We start from the raw sequence: 18,838 nt of genomic DNA on the forward strand, positions 1-18,838 counted from the left end.
AGAGAGGTGTAGCTAGCCTACCCATTACAGCATTGTCTGCCACATGGACCATGACAGATCCTTGATACTACAGTCACCAGCTAATAATGATGAATTACAGTTTAGGATGCAATGGGACCTGGAGCAATAACCCTCACCTGTATTTAAGCTGGAGACATAGGCGCTAACATGCTGACCAGACCGCCCGTGCGCATGCGTCTGTGTGCGCCATTGCACGCTTGTTGATTTTTGTCCAGACACAATCAGGACACGCAGGTTGAAATATCAAAACAAACTCTGAAGCAATTATATTAATTTGGGGACAGGTCGAAAAGCATTAAACATTTATGTCAGCTAGCTAGCTTGCTGTTGCTAGCTAATTTGACCTGGGATATTAACATTGGGTTGTTATTTTACCTGAACTGCACACGGTCCAATACACTGGACAAAATCAACATGCACGCGTTGGCGCACGCAGACGCACGTGCATGTGCGGTCTGGTCAGCATGTAAAAGTCACTTACTGCCAATTGAATTAACAAATATTCAAGAAAGGTCCCTTTAAGCCACATTGCCCTAGGCTGCTGGTCTCGGGCCCTCTCTCGGTCTCTCCCTCTGTCTCCCTCTGTCTCTGGCTCTCTCTCGGTTCCTCCCTCTGTCTCTGGCTTTCTCTGTCTCTCTCTCTCTCTGTCTCTCACTCCTTAGTGAGAGGTGGACTGGAAGGGACATAGCTGAGGGAAACTCTCTGGGAGAGGAGTCCTTCTCACTTGTCAGACACATTTTTCTACTTGGTTTGTTGGCGATCGATATTTGCAGCCAGCCTGGTATCTGTGTTGATCATAGTGAGACAGGGCTCTATTAAAAATGACTAGACAGACCCAGCTAGTGGGGACCGCACCTCTCTGTGTGCCTGGTGTTGTAATGATGGAGAGGTAGCTCTATATCAGATATGCTGGGGGGCTTTGGTATGTTGTCTAAGTATCAGAAATATCAGTCTTAAAAATGTAGACATTTCAATGCACTTGACATAAAGTAGATTGTGTACATTGTACAAACCGTTAATCCTATCCTGAATTGTTCACCAATCAGAAAGTATGCAGAATGGTATCCAAGTTGGATCACATCAATATCTACAAGATACAGTATATCTATATTTGATATTATTGTAATGCAGAGAAGGGCCCTGGCTGTCGTCAAGGTTTGCATTGCTGTTTTGTATTGTTGGGGGGAAATATCCACCAGCTTGACTTCCAATACATATTATTTATGATAAATATTTGAAATGCCCTTTATAATGTAGTTTCTCCCCCATCCGTAGGGGGTGAAACTATTCTCTAATTGGTTCCTTCCTGCTTCATTGTTACCTCTGGCCGTCATGCTATACACTCAACAGTGATATGACCCAGGAGGTGAAAACACTGCTGAGATGTCTTAGGGAGAGAAAATAGAGTGAATATTTATGTTAACGATTAGGATAGGAAGCATCTCCTTAAGGGAGAAATCATTGTCCATTCCCGGCTCATCTATGAATGGAATATTCATTTGGAAGATGGTCTTTTCCGATTTCTCATGTCTTCAAGGCTCCTGCATAAATATCATCATTAAGGACCGTCGTTTTCCACCGTGACAGGACTGGATAACAGACACACATACTGTACCTATAGAACATTACACACACACACACACACACACACACACACACACACACACACACACACACACACACACACACACACACACACACACACACACACACACACACACACACACACACACACACACACACACACACACACACACACACACACACACACACAGTAATATGTACAGCCGCCTTTGGGTTAGTGAATTCACATTCCTCCTCACACAGAGTTGTTGTATAATTCATGCCCATACAATAGAATATGTACGCATGCACAATTGCAGAGAGGGAAAGGAACATGGGCAGCAGGTAGCCTAGTGGTTAAGAGTATTGAGCCTGTACCCGAAAGGTTGCTGGTGCGAATCCCTGAGCCGACTTAAGTGAAAGATCTGCCGATGTGCCCTTGAGCAAGGCACTTAGCCCTAATTGCTCCAGAGTTGCTGTCAATAATGGCTGTGACCCCACTCTCAGGGGGTGTTGGATATGCTAAAAACTAATTTCCTATTCACATGTGTGTATAATACACTCTTGTACGTGTCTGCAATAGGACAAAAGGAAGCACCCACCTAATTATTATATTGTTATTACAGGTAGTGTTAAATATCATGGAATGCTTAATTCTGACAATATTGCATTCATATTGTAGCCTAATATTGATGTTCACAACCTACTGTATGTAGTACGCACATACTTCAGTCATACATCAGCTCAACCTACTAGCTATACTGTAGTATGTATCATTGAAGGACAACGTGTGTCCTCTACCACACAACAGAGTTGATGATTCAAACAGATCCCCTGTTGTGTAAATGATAGAGTACACAGTTAGAGCCCAACCCCCTTCTCCTCTCACCCCCTGTAGCCCCCGCTGTAGCCCCCACTGTAGTCCCCACTGTAGTCCCCGCTGGAGGACCCACTGTAGCCCCCACTGTAGCCCCCACTGTAGTCCCCGCTGGAGGACCCACTGTAGCCCCCACTGTAGTCCCCACTGTAGCCCCCACTGTAGCCCCCACTGTAGTCCCCGCTGGAGGACCCACTGTAGCCCCCACTGTAGCCCCCACTGTAGTCCCCGCTGGAGGACCCACTGTAGCCCCCACTGTAGTCCCCACTGTAGCCCCCACTGTAGCCCCCACTGTAGTCCCCGCTGGAGGACCCACTGTAGCCCCCACTGTAGCCCCCACTGTAGTCCCCACTGTAGCCCCCACTGTAGTCCCCGCTGTAGTCCCCGCTGGAGGACCCACTTTAGCCCCCACTGTAGTCCCCGCTGTAGCCCCCGCTGTAGCCCCCGCTGTAGTCCCCGCTGTAGCCCCCACTTTAGCCCCCACTGTAGCCCCCGCTGTAGCCCCCGCTGTAGCCCCCACTTTAGCCCCCACTGTAGCCCCCGCTGTAGTCCCCGCTGTAGCCCCCGCTGTAGTCCCCGCTGTAGTCCCCGCTGTAGCCCCCACTTTAGCCCCCACTGTAGCCCTGCTGTAGCCCCCGCTGTAGCCCCCGCTGTAGTCCCCGCTGTAGCCCCCACTTTAGCCCCCACTGTAGCCCCCGCTGTAGCCCCCACTTTAGCCCCCACTGTAGCCCCCGCTGTAGTCCCCATTGTAGCCCCCGCTGTAGCCCCCGCTGTAGTCCCCGCTGTAGTCCCCGCTGTAGCCCCCACTTTAGCCCCCACTGTAGCCCCCGCTGTAGCCCCCGCTGTAGTCCCCACTGTAGTCCCCGCTGTAGCCCCCGCTGTAGCCCCCGCTGTAGTCCCCACTGTAGCCCCCGCTGTAGCCCCCACTGTAGCCCCCACTGTAGCCCCCGCTCCTCACACATGGCCAGCTCCCATTTCTACAGCTGAAAACTCATTTTATCCCGTTTGTGTGCTTGTTTTTCACTGTGTGTTTGTGTAATAACTGAACGGCTCAATGACTCCACTCTGTTTCCATAAGTATAGTACTGCTGGCCCCAAACACAGCGGCTGTGAAGAGACTACAGTTAGACTATGCTGTACAGTGTACTGCATATGAACCTAACTGGTGTGTGGTTCTAGGCCAGGCTATTCACCCAGCAGCCTTCCCAAGCCCCTCCACAGGCAAAAGAGTCAAGACGCTATTACCCGGAAAAACAAATACATTAGGCAGTTAGGGGATGTGTTGGGACTGCTCTGCTCCGCATTACAATAATAAACTCTAATTAAATGTAACAGCTTCCCTGAACACTAATGACCTGCAGCTGGAACACAACCACAAAGGCAGAGCTAGGAGACGGAACGCTCGCTAATATTCCTTAGTTAGAGCTACAGTACATAGCCCATAGTCACAGAACTACATAGCCCATAGTCACAGAACTACATAGCCCAGAGTCACAGAACTACAGTGAGCTCCAAAAGTAATGGGACAGTGCCAAATTTGGGTTGTTTTGGCTCTGTACTCCAGCACTTTGGATTTGAAATGATACAATGAATATGAGGTTAAAGTGGAGACTGTCAGCTTTAATGTGAGGGTATTTTGGATAATCCTGAATGAATCGTGAATAATGATGAGTGAGAAAGTTACAGACGCACAAATATCATAGTCCCCCAAAAATGCTAACCTCCCCTGTTATTGTAATGGTGAGAGGTTAGCATGTCTTGGGGGTATGATATTTGTGCATCTGTAACTTTCTCACTCATCATTATTTACGATTCATTCAGGATTGTCCATAATCATGGTAGCATTCACATTAATGTACAAGTGTATATTTTATTCTGCACCACAGTGGGGGCTCTGAGTGGTGCAGCGGTCTAAGGCACAGCATCTCAGTGCTAGAGGCATCACTACAGACCCTGGTTCAATTCCAGGCTGTATCACAACCGGCCATGATTGGGAGTCCCATAGGGCGTTAAATAAATGTTGCCTAGTTAAATAAATGTTAAGTAAATAAAAGTGACTCCAAAATGACACAATACATTATTTACCATTCATTTTTATTGGGCACAAAATGATCTGAAACACAACCAAAACAAACAGAAAATGCATCCAACAAAGTTTGATGTAGCGTTCTATGAATATGGGACCAAATACTTAACGTTTTACTACTTTAATACACATATAAGTGAATTTGTTCCAATACTTTTGGTCTCCTAAAATGGGGGACTATGTACAGTACAAGAAGTGCTGTAATTTCACCCGATATGGATGAAAATACCCTCACATTAAAGCTGACAGTCTCCACTTTAACCTCATAGTCATTGTATCATTTCAAATCCAAAGTGCTGGAGTACAGAGCCAAAACAACAATAAAATGTGTCACTGTCCCAATACTTTTGGAGCTCACTGTACATAGCCTATAGTCACATAACTACATAGCCCATATTCACATAACTACATAGCCCATAGTCACAGAATCCCATAGCCCAGGGGTAGGCAACTAGAATAATCTGTAGGCCGATTTTTGTCAGAATGGATGGTCGGGGAGCAAGAACATATTTAATCATTTGTACACTGCAAATTGACCACAACGAAGCCCAAAGAGTGATGGTATTTTAAAATAATTAATTTCATATCTTGATTACATTGAGACACGATCAAGTCTCTTTTTTATTTGTGGGAATACTTGGGAACAAATTTCCTAAAGTAAACACATTTTTTGCTGAATTCCATTTTTTTTACCCCCAATATAGCACATAGTCACAGAACTACAGTATATAGCACATAGTCACAGAACTACAGTATATAGCACATAGTCACAGAACTACAGTACATAGCACATAGTCACAGAACTACAGTACATAGCACATAGTCACAGAACTACAGTATATAGCACATAGTCACAGAACTACAGTATATAGCATATAGTCACAGAACTATACAGTATATAGCACATAGTCACAGAACTACAGTATATAGCACATAGTCACAGTACTACAGTACATAGCACATAGTCACAGAACTACAGTATATAGCACATAGTCACAGAACTACAGTACATAGCAAATAGTCACATAACTACAAAGCCCATAGAGTATATTACAGAACTACAGTACATAGCCCATAGTAACAGAACTACATAGCCCATAGTAACAGAACTACAGTACATTGCCCATAGTAACAGAACTACATAGCCCATAGTAACAGAACTACAGTACATAGCCCATAGTCACAGAACTACATAGCCCATAGTAACGGAACTACAGTACATAGCCCATAGTAACAGAACTACATAGCCCATAGTAACAGAACTACAGTACATAGTCCATAGTAACAGAACTACATAGCCCATAGTAACAAAACTACAGTACATAGCCCATAGCAACAGAACTACAGTATATAGCCCATAGTAACAAAACTACATAGCCCATAGTAACAAAACTACATAGCCCATAGTAACAAAACTACATAGCCCATAGTAACAGAACTACACTACATAGCCCATAGTAACAGAACTACATAGCCCATAGTAACAGAACTACAGTACATAGCCCATAGTGACAGAACTACAGTACATAGCCCATAGTCATAGAACTACATAGCCCATAGTAACAGAACTACATAGCCCATAGTAACATAACTACATAACCCATAGTCACAGAACTACATAGCCCATACAGCATATCACAGAACTACAGTACATAGCCATAGTAACAGAACAACATAGCCCAAAGTAACAGAACTACAGTACATAGCCCATAGTAACAGAACTACATAGCCCAAAGTAACAGAACTACAGTACATAGCCCATAGTAACAGAACTACATAGCCCAAAGTAACAGAACTACAGTACATAGCCCATAGTAACAGAACTATGGGCCCTCATTATTGAGTAGTAGGTGACATCTAGATGGTTATCAATATTAGTTATTTGTTGTGTAGGCTGCTATCCTACTTGAAATAATATCATGTGAGAGAAAAAAATGGCCACGTAGCTCCCGCCGGTGTACTATTGACTTGTAGTACAGCCAATCAGCCACGCAAAACACTCGAGTAGCAACAAATCTGCCCAATTAGCTGATTTGCTTTCCCATACACCCACTCCTTTCGACACACCCACTCCCCATACTCCGGTCGCCATATTGGGTTGCAGATACCCATACTTCCACTCTCCCTCCCTGTCTTTCTCTTTTCTTTGCCTTCTCTGTGTAAAGCCCCATAGTGATGAGCTAATCACTTCAATACCTTCACTTTGTTCTTGGTTGACATGTCTGAACATTGACTCAGGTGGAGAGGGAATGAGGTAATACAGACAGACAGGAAACCGTTGGCCCACCAGCTGTCTGAGGAGATGCCTGACTGGCGCAGTGGTAGGCTTTTGAAATAATCTCCAGGCTTTAATATTAAATGTTCTGTATATGAAAAGGTTGCTGAAAGAAAGCTTCTAGTCATTACAGTATAATCACCCTCTATTATCACGTTTTAGGGAAGACCCAGATGCAGACAGTGTCGAAGTAACAAGAGTTTATAACTAGAACAGGGGCCAGGCAAAACGTCAGGTCAAGGGCAGGCAGAGGTCAGTAATCCAGATAGGATGCAAAAGGTCCAGAACGGCAGGCAGTCTCAGGGTCAGGGCAGGCAGAGGTCAATAATCCAGGGTGGTGTGACAAGGTACAGAACAGCAGGCAGGCAGGCTCAGTGTCAGGGCAGGCACAATGGTAAAAATCAGGAAAACTAGAAAACAGGAACTATAGAAAAAAGACAGGAGCAAAGGGAAAACTGCTGGTAGGCTTGACGGACAAAACAAACTGGCAACAGACAAACAGAGAACACAGGTATAAATACACTGGGGATAATGAGGAAGATGGGCGACACCTGGAGGGGGGTGGAGACGAGACAGGTGAAACAGATCAGGGTGTGACACTCTATGATATCCACAATTCCACAACAATAACGAACATACTTTGAAGAGTCCTCTCTGTAACAACACAGTTGGGTTGAGAGTATCCAGAGAGTATTGTAGGCCTATAAACATTAGCCGGGCGGGAGACGATGCACTTCAGATTGTGGATTGTCTAAAAATGTGTAACGATTTGGACTGGAGAAGCAAGCTGGGCCTCCTGAAAGAGGAAAGGAGTGATCTATCATTGGGGCTTTGAATGGGGAAAGACAATTATTCTGAGAGATAGCAGTGACAACGCCAGCGCCACAAGCGGTGAGCGGGAGTGAAGGGCGTTTTTGATGAGGCAGAGTTAGAGGCCATGGGGGGGCAGCCTCAATATCAGCTTTTCTTTTCAGCCTCAAATACCTTTCCTTTCCTAGTCAGGCTTAAGACTCCCAATTCGCTGCCAGTAATTACTACATTTACTAGAATAGCCCCCCCACTCCCCAGACTGACCGCCACAGAGTCAGAGTTTGATTAGCTGGATGCAGGGAAAGGTCAGCACGTGGCACCGGCTTTTCTCCCTGTTCTGACGTGCCACAACGAGTGTTCTGTGGTTCCGTGTCCCGGGCTGATGGCTGGATGGTAATTGGGTCATGGAGGTGCAGTGAATAGGGAGGTGATCCTGATAATTGTGTGTGGGATGGATACATGCAGGCAGGGACATTAGCTGCTACAGTAAGTGGTTGCATTGAGCCCTGCTTGCTCCAATGGGCACGGGGCATAAGTAGGTAGCTTATACAGAATGACGGGTAGTGCCACTGTAGCAAGTGAAGCAGGATACATGGCGGCTGATTTCCATGCCATGATTGCATCTCTTTTCATGGGTTACGTCATAGCTTTTCACTGGCTGATGCTGATGCAGGGTCTGACACTTGTGAGTTCCCTGCTGCTTGTCAGCCATTGAGCTCCTTAACAGTTGAGCTCCTTAACCTGATACTCCACTGAAAACTCCCACTAATAGTAACCATGGAGTTTTGAGCCTTTCATGTGAATCCTACCCCACGGGTCAGTAGGAGCAGTCATCAACAGACAGCAATACAAATCTGTCATAGTCAATAAGACAATTCAGACACGTTTACTGATGACTCTCCCACAACCCACCTCAGTCTACTCTGTCTGCGGTAGGCCTATATACAGATACAGAGACTCTATTGTGGTGATGTATGCTTGTATTGTTGGCCAGCTCTCTCCTTCACACGCCACTGTGGCAACAATGATTACAGGATACATACTTCACAGCTCAATGGAGAGGCACAGACATGCATGCACGTGTATCAGAGGAGGCTGGTGGGATGATCTATAGGAGGACGGGCTCATTTTAATGGCTGGAATGGACTAAATGGAACGGTATCACGCACATCAAAAATATGGAAATCACATCTAACTCTGTTCCATTTAGTCCACTCCAGCCATTACAATGAGCCATTCTCCTATAGCTCCTCCAACCAGCCTCCTCTAGTGTGCAGACACACACACACACACACACACACACACACACACACACACACACACACGCGGACACACACACACACACGGACACACACGGACACACACGCGGACACATACATGGAAACACTGACACATTCACATTCCAAACTAGGCATATCCATAAAATCTTTAACCCCATAGGGATAGTTCACTATCCACTCCGTCTTAAAAACTCACCAAGAATTCCATCCTCTCTGAACTTTGGCTATATTTACGCCATTTGAAACCATTGCCATGGAAATGAGATCATGCTTAGTTTGGACTGATGTTGATCGTGATTGGCTAGGAAGGCAAGTAGGCCTTCATGGCTGTGATCAAATTAATGAGTTAGGACTAATAAATAGGCAGTATTCTTTGAATGAAACCACTCATATCATACACAGTAGGACTAGCTCCTTGCTATACTGTAGCTCTTAGCTATACTGTAGCTCCTTCCTATACTGTAGCTCCTAGCTATACTGTAGCTCTTAGCTATATTGTAGCTCCTTCCTATACTGTAGCTCTTAGCTATACTGTAGCTCTTAGCTATATTGTAGCTCCTTCCTATACTGTAGCTCTTAGCTATACTGTAGCTCTTAGCTATACTGTAGCTTCTTCCTATACTGTAGCTCTTAGCTATACTGTAGCTCTTAGCTATATTGTAGCTCCTTCCTATACTGTAGATCTTAGCTATACTGTAGCTCTTAGCTATATTGTAGCTCCTTCCTATACTGTAGCTCCTTGCTATACTGTAGCTCTTAGCTATACTGTAGCTCCTTCCTATACTGTAGCTCTTAGCTATACTGTAGCTCTTAGCTATATTGTAGCTCCTTCCTATACTGTAGCTCCTTGCTATACTGTAGCTCTTAGCTATACTGTAGCTCCTTCCTATACTGTAGCTCTTAGCTATACTGTAGCTCTTAGCTATATTGTAGCTCCTTCCTATACTGTAGCTCCTTGCTATACTGTAGCTCTTAGCTATACTGAAGCCCCTTGCTATATTGTAGCTCTTAGCTATACTGTAGCTCTTAGCTATACTGTAGCTCCTAGCTATACTGTAGCTCTTAGCTATATTGTAGCTCCTTCCTATACTGTAGCTCTTAGCTATACTGTAGCTCCTTCCTATACTGTAGCTCTTAGCTATACTGTAGCTCCTTCCTATACTGTAGCTCTTAGCTATACTGTAGCTCCTAGCTATATTGTAGCTCCTTCCTATACTGTAGCTCTTAGCTATATTGTAGCTCCTTCCTATACTATAGCTCCTTGCTATACTGTAGCTCTTAGCTATACTGTAGCTCCTTGCTATATTGTAGCTCCTTCCTATACTGTAGCTCTTAGCTATACTGTAGCTCTTAGCTATACTGTAGCTCCTTCCTATACTGTAGCTCTTAGCTATATTGTAGCTCCTTCCTATACTGTAGCGCTTAGCTATACTGTAGCTCTTAGCTATACTGTAGCTCTTAGCTATATTGTAGATCCTTCCTATACTGTAGCTCTTAGCTATATTGTAGCTCCTTCCTATACTGTAGCTCTTAGCTATATTGTAGCTCTTAGCTATATTGTAGCTCCTTCCTATACTGTAGCTCTTAGCTATATTGTAGCTCTTAGCTATACTGTAGCTCTTAGCTATATTGTAGCTCCTTCCTATACTGTAGCTCCTTGCTATACTGTAGCTCTTAGCTATACTGTAGCCCCTTGCTATATTGTAGCTCTTAGCTATACTGTAGCTCTTAGCTATACTGTAGCTCCTAGCTATACTGTAGCTCTTAGCTATATTGTAGCTCCTTCCTATACTGTAGCTCTTAGCTATACTGTAGCTCCTTCCTATACTGTAGCTCTTAGCTATACTGTAGCTCCTTCCTATACTGTAGCTCTTAGCTATACTGTAGCTCCTAGCTATATTGTAGCTCCTTCCTATACTGTAGCTCTTAGCTATATTGTAGCTCCTTCCTATACTATAGCTCCTTGCTATACTGTAGCTCTTAGCTATACTGTAGCTCCTTGCTATATTGTAGCTCCTTCCTATACTGTAGCTCTTAGCTATACTGTAGCTCTTAGCTATATTGTAGCTCCTTCCTATACTGTAGCTCTTAGCTATATTGTAGCTCCTTCCTATACTGTAGCGCTTAGCTATACTGTAGCTCTTAGCTATACTGTAGCTCTTAGCTATATTGTAGCTCCTTCCTATACTGTAGCTCTTAGCTATATTGTAGCTCCTTCCTATACTGTAGCTCTTAGCTATATTGTAGCTCTTAGCTATATTGTAGCTCCTTCCTATACTGTAGCTCTTAGCTATATTGTAGCTCCTTGCTATATTGTAGCTCTTAGCTATACTGTAGCTCTTAGATATACTGTGGCTCCTAGCTATACTGTAGCTCTTAGCTATACTGTAGCTCCTAGCTAAACTGCTCCTAGCTAAACTGTAGCTCTTAGCTATACTGTGGCTCCTAGCTAAACTGTAGCTCCTAGCTATACTGTAGCTCCTAGCTCTAACTGTAGCTCCTAGCTATACTGTAGCTCCTAGCTATACTGTAGCTCCTAGCTAAACTGTAGCTCCTAGCTATACTGTAGCTCCTAGCTAAACTGTATCTCTTAGCTATACTGTAGCTCTTAGCTATACTGTAGCTCCTAGCTATACTGTAGCTCCTAGCTAAACTGTAGCTCCTAGCTAAACTGTATCTCTTAGCTATACTGTAGCTCTTAGCTATACTGTAGCTCCTAGCTATACTGTAGCTCCTAGCTAAACTGTAGCTCCTAGCTAAACTGTAGCTCCTAGCTAAACTGTATCTGCTAGCTATACTGTAGCTCCTCCTAGCTAAACTGTAGCTCCTCCTAGCTAAACTGTAGCTCCTAGCTATACTGTAGTGCCTACATATACTGTAGTGCCTAGCTATACTGTAGCTCCTAGCTAAACTGTAGCTCCTAGCTATACTGTAGCGCCTAGCTATAGTGTAGCTCCTAGCTATAGTGTAGCTCCTACATATACTGTAGCTCCTAGATATGCTGTAGCTCCTAGCTGGGGTAATGAGTCTTAGAATGTGGCCAAGTGGCACCCTATTTTTTAAATAGTGCATTACTTTTTAAATAGTGCATTACTTTTGCCTACATATACTGTAGTGCCTAGCTATACTGTAGCTCCTAGCTAAACTGTAGCTCCTAGCTATACTGTAGCGCCTAGCTATAGTGTAGCTCCTAGCTATAGTGTAGCTCCTACATATACTGTAGCTCCTAGATATGCTGTAGCTCCTAGCTGGGGTAATGAGTCTTAGAATGTGGCCAAGTGGCACCCTATTTTTTAAATAGTGCATTACTTTTGATCAGGGCCCATAGGGAATAGGATACCATTTTGGACAAAGCCTTGGTCTCTAGTACTGTTGCTTGGATTGAGTTTGTTTCAACAGAAGAAGTGTGAGGTGATATTCAAGCTATGACTGACAGAGAGTGGAGCTGGAAAGAAGCTGTGTTCATGGTGCATGTGTAACTAACTAGTCAATACTGTGATTGATGCAGTTGTTTGCAGTCTAAACCGCAGCGAGGCAGTAGTGAGTGTTGTTGTCTCAGACAGTTTATAGCTCGGGGCTCAGCAGTGCTTTGCTGCCCTCCATGGGCGATACACAGAGACTGCCATTTCTGTTGGTGTTGGGCATTCTCACAGTAGGAACTGATTAAAAATGCCCTTTATAGAAAATTGCCATGGGCAATGACTACAATGGAATTTTTCATTAGATGTGTATCACCCTATTTAATCTTGTTGCATGTGGAAGACATCAAAAGACATGAGTTGACTGTCGTGGTATGTACAGTGTGTATGCAGACATGTATTGGAGGATGTGGATGTGAGAGAATATGGTTAATATCATTAATGAGAGTTTAAGAGCTCTGGACAGAAATAGAAGAAATGAGAGGCCTACAGGACACAAGCAGAATACAGGGATGTGATGCCATTTCACCATTGCCACAGGGCAGAGAGAGACAGGGAGGGAGAGAGGGAGCGAAAGGGGGGATTGCCTGATGACTCAAATAGAATTATTCCTCTGCTCTATGTTTGCTACATACTGTAGTTCAGTCTGAGACTGCCATAGTTGAAGCCGTTTGTGCTGACGTCAAAATCAGGGCTGCTGTACAAACCAAAGTCATCAGCGATTGGATCATCTCTTACCAATCAGAGTATCAAAGCCAATGACACATTTTCCAAACGTCGCTTTACTGGCTTTACTGGGAGAACTTGGGATGGTTGAACACCAGGCGGGCTGTGGCGTTCTATGTAAGTTGCAGGGGTTTTATGGCACAAGCGGGCGGCCCAGCCAACAGCGAGTTGCAGTAGTCCAGACGGGAGACAATATTTGCTTAAAGCTTGTCGGATCATACAAACTTTTGTCTGACAGTGGGATTACTGAAATGCATAGATTCTCCTCTAGTAGATATGGCAGATTATTATTGTGTTCCCAGTAAATCTTGCTTCCTCCAATACTGTCTCTAGTTCATCTTGCATATCTGTTTTACAAACTAGAGATCAGTAGAGATTCGATAGATCCGTTCTGTAGAAACATGTACTAGTATCACAAGGTGAGATACTGTATGGTTGTCAGTGGTGATACATCGTCACTTTATTTTCATCATCTCTTTAAACCTCTGCTGCCATCAGGTGGCCATGGACACTAACACATGTATGATGTGTTGCTTACACATGCTGTATTACACGCAATACATAACCCCAAAACTATTTTGAAATAGTGAGCCAACATGTTTTCAGCACTTTTATTTCCATTATTGATCAAAACTCATTTTATCATGCTCTCTCCTCTCTCTCTGCAGCCAGTGGAGGCTCCTCAGAGGAGGAAGGGGGGGACCATCCTCCTCAGTGAATTTCCTATACTTTACATTACAAAAGTTTAACTTTTTTGATAATTTTTTTAAAAATATATTCACCAAATAATTTATTAAAACACACTGTTTAGTATTGAAGGTCTACAGTAGCCTCAGCAGCGCTTTGTAGGGTAGCACCATGGTGTAGCCGGAGGACGGCTAGCTTCTGTCCTCCTCAGGGTACATTGAATTCAATACAAAACCTAGGAGGCTCATGGTTCTCATCCCTTTCCATAGACTTACACAGTAATTATGATAACTTCTGGAGGACATCCTTCAACCTATCAGAACTCTTGCAGCATGAACTGATATGTTGTCCACCCAATCAAAGGATCAGAGAATTAATCTAGTACTGAAAGCATAAGCTACAGCTAGCTAGCACTGCAGTCCATAACATGTGGTGAGTAGTTCACTCAAAGAGAGAGAAAGACAATAGTTGAACAGTTTTGAACAAATTAATTTATTCTAAAATTAAGGAGAAGCAAGAGAGAGAGCCTTATTTCTTAGTATATATTTTTTACTTTCACTGACTTAGCTAGTGAATGCAACTATCTAGTTTAGCCTACTCAAACACCCGGATCAAATAAAGGGATGCTATGTTAGCTAGCTGGCTATGGCTTTCCAACAATGGAACTCTTCTAAGAGTTGCCACCGGGACTCGCCAGTTTAACTGCTAAACTGCTTGCTGTACACTGTACTGTATGAATGTAGCGGGTTTACTAATGCGTTAGTTCTAGTAGCTATGTTGACTATGACATTAATATGGTGACAACGATGTAGGCTGTGTGTAGCGATTATGGTAGGAACGTTTTTTTCGCCTGTTCACAGACAACTGTTGTATTGTGCACTGAAGTCCACAAGCGAAGGGAAAAGGTGAGAGGAGGAGAGAAGGAATTATACTGAACAAAAATATAAATGCAACATGTAAAGTGTTGGTCCCATGTTTCATGAGCTGAAATAAATGATCCCCAAAATTTTAGACAAGCACAGAAAATGTATTTCTCTCAAATTTTGTGCACAAATTTGTTTACATCCCTGTTAGTGAGCATTTCTCCTATGCCAAGATAATCCAAAGGTACTCTCAAACGTGTAGTTTTGCCAGACAACACAATGCCACCGATGTCTTAAGTTCTGAGGGTGCGTGCAATTGGCCTGCTGACTGCAGCAATGTCCACCAGAGCTGTTGCCAGATAATTGAAGGTTCATTTCTCTACCATAAGCCGCCTCCAACATTGTTTTAGAGAATTTGGCAGTACATCCAACTGGCCTCTCAACCTTAGACCACATGTAACCAGTCCAGCCCAGGACCGCCATATCCGGCTTCTTCACCTGCGGGATTGTCTGAGATCAGCCACCCGGACAGCTGATGAAACTGTGCGTTTGCACAACCCGAAGAATTTCTGCACAAACTGTCAGAAACTGTATGCTCGTCGTCCTCACCAGGGTCTTGACCTGACTGCAGTTCAGCGTCGTAACCGACTTCAGTGGGCAAATGCTCACCTTCGATTGCCGCTGGCATGCTGGAGAAGTATGCTCTACACGGATTAATCCTGGGTTTCAACTGTACCGGCCAGAAGGCAGACAGCGTGTGGGCGAGCGGTTTGCTGATGTCAACGTTGTGAACAGAGTGCCCCATGGTGGTGTTGGGGTTATGGTATGGGCAGGCATAAGCTACGGACAACGAACACAATTGCATTTTATCGATTTGAATGCACAGAGATACCGTGGCGAGATCCTGAGGCCCATTGTCGTGCCATTCATTCATTCGCCGCCATCACCTCATGTTTCAGCAGGATTATGCATGGCCCCATGTTGCAAGGATCTGTACACAATTCCTGGAAAATGAAACATGTCCCAGTTCTTCCATGGCCTGCATACTCACCAGACATGTCACCCATTGAGCATGTTTGGGAATTCTGTGGATTGACGTGTACGACAGCCTGTTCCATTTCCCACCAATATCCAGCAACTTCACACAGCCATTGAAGAGGAGTGGGAAAACATTCCTCAGGACACAATCAACAGCAGGATCAATTCTATAAGAAGGAGCTGTGTCGCACTGCGTGAGGGTCATGGTGGTCACACCAGATACTGACTGGTTTTCTGATCCACGCCCCTACCTTTTTTTTAAGGTATCTGTGACCAACAGATGCATATCTGTATTCTCAGTCATGTGAACTCCATAGATTAGGGCCTAATTCATTTATTTCAATTGACTGATTTCCTTATATGAACTGTAACTCAGTAAAATCTTTGAAATTGTTGCATGTTGCGTTTGATATTTTTGTTCAGAGTATATATAGGCTACATCAAGCAAAGGGATCATGCGGTTTACATGTGGCTGCTAATTCTGTGTTTGCATGTGATCAGGGGTGTATTCATTCTGCCGATTCTGTTGAAAAGCCTTTCTTAAACAGAAACAAACGGAACGAAACGGGGATAAACATACCTGAATATGTCCAGTAGAAACTCTCGTCTGCAACTGTTGGACTCATTTTTACAACCTAGATCAGCTAGATGCAGGCAAGAGTGTGCAAGGCGGTATTGAATGTGTCACTGTCTGTCACCTTCATTGCTCTGATTTCTCTGGACCTGTGCGCCTACATGTAGTAGACTAAGCCTATCCATGTTTCATTGAGCTGGGTGAAGTATGAATGACAGTTATCCAATATGTTGTAATAGAAATAAGCCCATGCTCATAAAAACATTTAAATAAAGTCCTCCCTCATCATAAACGGCATCTACTGCCACTGTCTGCACATAGTGAGCAATATTTTTGGAACATCAAATCACAGTATCGAATCACGTACATATCGTATCGGCACCTAAGTAATAATAATTTAATGGGTGATTACATTAGTCCTGTTCCACACGTGTGTGTTATAAACATGCATGAAATGGAAATGTGTTTTCTGCATATCCCGCTCTCCCTGAGACAGTGGGGTCACAGCCACCATCAGCAGCAACCCCGGAACAATTAGGATTAAGTGCCTTTCTCAAGGACACATCAACAGATGTTTTACCTCGTCGGCTCAGGGATGTGAACTAGCGACCGTTGGGTTACTGGCCCAACACTCTAACCTCTAGCGTTTTGTGAGGTCCCTGGCAATTCCCAGTCCACTCATACTCTGGTTCAGGGGTATTTCTGTCTGCTTTGCTCTTTCATATCCAGGGTAAGGATCCTGCAGGGACCTGTGTGTGTGTGTGTGTGTGTGTGTGTGTGTGTGTGTGTGTGTGTGTGTGTGTGTGTGTGTGTGTGTGTGTGTGTGTGTGTGTGTGTGTGTGTGTGTGTGTGTGTGTGTGTGATCTGTGAATAGTCTAGCTACATGTATAAATGCATCGTTCGACAGCCTAGAAGGGAAAGCATAGTAAATATAGAACCATTACAACAGATGATGCCATCATGATACTAAACTGTGACAATCGTGTGCCACCATCGGGTAAACGCCGGCGAGGCAGTAATTGCCAAAGGCTGATCAGCCTCAAGCAAATGGACGTGAGCTGAACAGCTGTAATGCTCCTACTGGCCACTTGAGGGCAGCCTTGTCACAGCAATAGGCTGGAGAGGCAGATTGGGAGAGAGAGAGAGCAAGCAGGTGAGCTGAAGAGGCCTGACATGTCTTGGATAGAGCTCAGAAAGCTGTCTCCTCTCATAACATGTCAACCCATGGCCCTACACAGCAAACCCCATATCACTCACCATCTCCCCAGCCCAACCCAGCCCCTGCCCAGTGTCGGTATCTGGGTAGGAGAGGCTTGTCTGACAAGATCAATCAGTCACCATACACAAAGAGGAGAGGGGATGACATGGGCATACTGTCACACCCAGGCAGTCTGTCATCATTTTGAGTGGCTGCTGTTTTAGAGGGTCATTTGATGCTGATGCATAATCCCTACAGGGTAAACTGACACCATCTTCTATGGGCAGAGTAAACAGAAGTTCTGAAACATGACACTATTGCCTGGTTCAAGACACACTTTCACAAGAACAAGAGAAAGTGATGATGGTAACAACCACCACCTGATGACGATGATGATAATCAACTGCTTTGCATAGTTTCCACATACTCACTCCACCACCCCCACTCTGTAGCATCCACCTGGGTGATGCACGACATGGCAGCCATTTTGCTCCATGAAAAGCCTGTTAATTCCTACTTCATTTCACAGTCAGATCCATTAGGCTTCCAATTTTCTCCGCTTCTATAATTACCTCCCTATTATTGATTAACTTTCTATTTCATCAACTCATTTAGTTAGTTAAGTCCACACTGAAAGCTCCTCGCATGGCCAGTACTTTGAGAGAGGGGGTTCGTTCAGCTTGAGTTAAAAGATAGCAGTGTGGGGGAGTGTGTGCCAGTAACAGTCAGATGTGTGTGTGTGTGTGTGTGTGTGTGTGTGTGTGTGTGTGTGTGTGTGTGTGTGTGTGTGTGTGTGTGTGTGTGTGTGTGTGTGTGTGTGTGTGCGGTGGCGAGCGGGGCTGTAGCGGTTGAGAGTGCATATTACAGGGTGATTAAGGAGGAGTCAGGAAGCAGGGTAACTGATGGGCTGTCAGGAGGAGAGGAGAGGAGAGGAGAGGAGAGGAGAGGAGAGGAGAGGAGAGGAGAGGAGAGGGAGAGGAGAGGAGAGGAGAGGAGAGGAGAGGAGAGGAGAGGAGAGGAGAGGAGAAAAGGAGCTGTGGGCTGGAACACCTCGTTCCTCTTCCTCGTTAATACCCATACCACACAGCCTGCCTACTCACTCCTCCTCTTCCTCCTCTTCCTCATTAATACCCATCCCACACAGCCTGCCTACTCACTCCTCCTCTTCCTCCTCTTCCTCATTAATACCCTGCCAAGAATGCCTACTTACTCCTCCTCCTCTCCCTTATGTCCATCTCACCATGCAGCCTCTTCCACTTCCTTCCACATTAATACCCACCTCGTCATCTTTCTCTTCCTCCTCTTCTTCCTCTCCCTCCTCTTCCTCATTAATACCCACCCTGCTTGCATCTTCCTCTTCCTCCTCCTTCTCCTCCTCCTCCAGTCCATCTGAGTAGAGAGGGGGATGTGTATGAGGTGAT

The 18,838-nt window shown here is 44.6% G+C and overlaps 1 protein-coding gene across 1 annotated transcript in view; it reads left to right on the plus strand.

The window, feature by feature from the left end:
* LOC106607204 (noelin-2) overlaps positions 1–18,838 on the plus strand; it is an 84,934-nt gene that overhangs the window by 25,646 nt on the left and 40,450 nt on the right. The gene's annotated exons all lie outside the window — the stretch shown is intronic.

The sequence above is a fragment of the Salmo salar genome, chromosome 06 (genome assembly GCF_965601325.2).
Source record: "Salmo salar chromosome 06, fSalSal1, whole genome shotgun sequence".
NCBI lineage: Eukaryota > Metazoa > Chordata > Actinopteri > Salmoniformes > Salmonidae > Salmo > Salmo salar.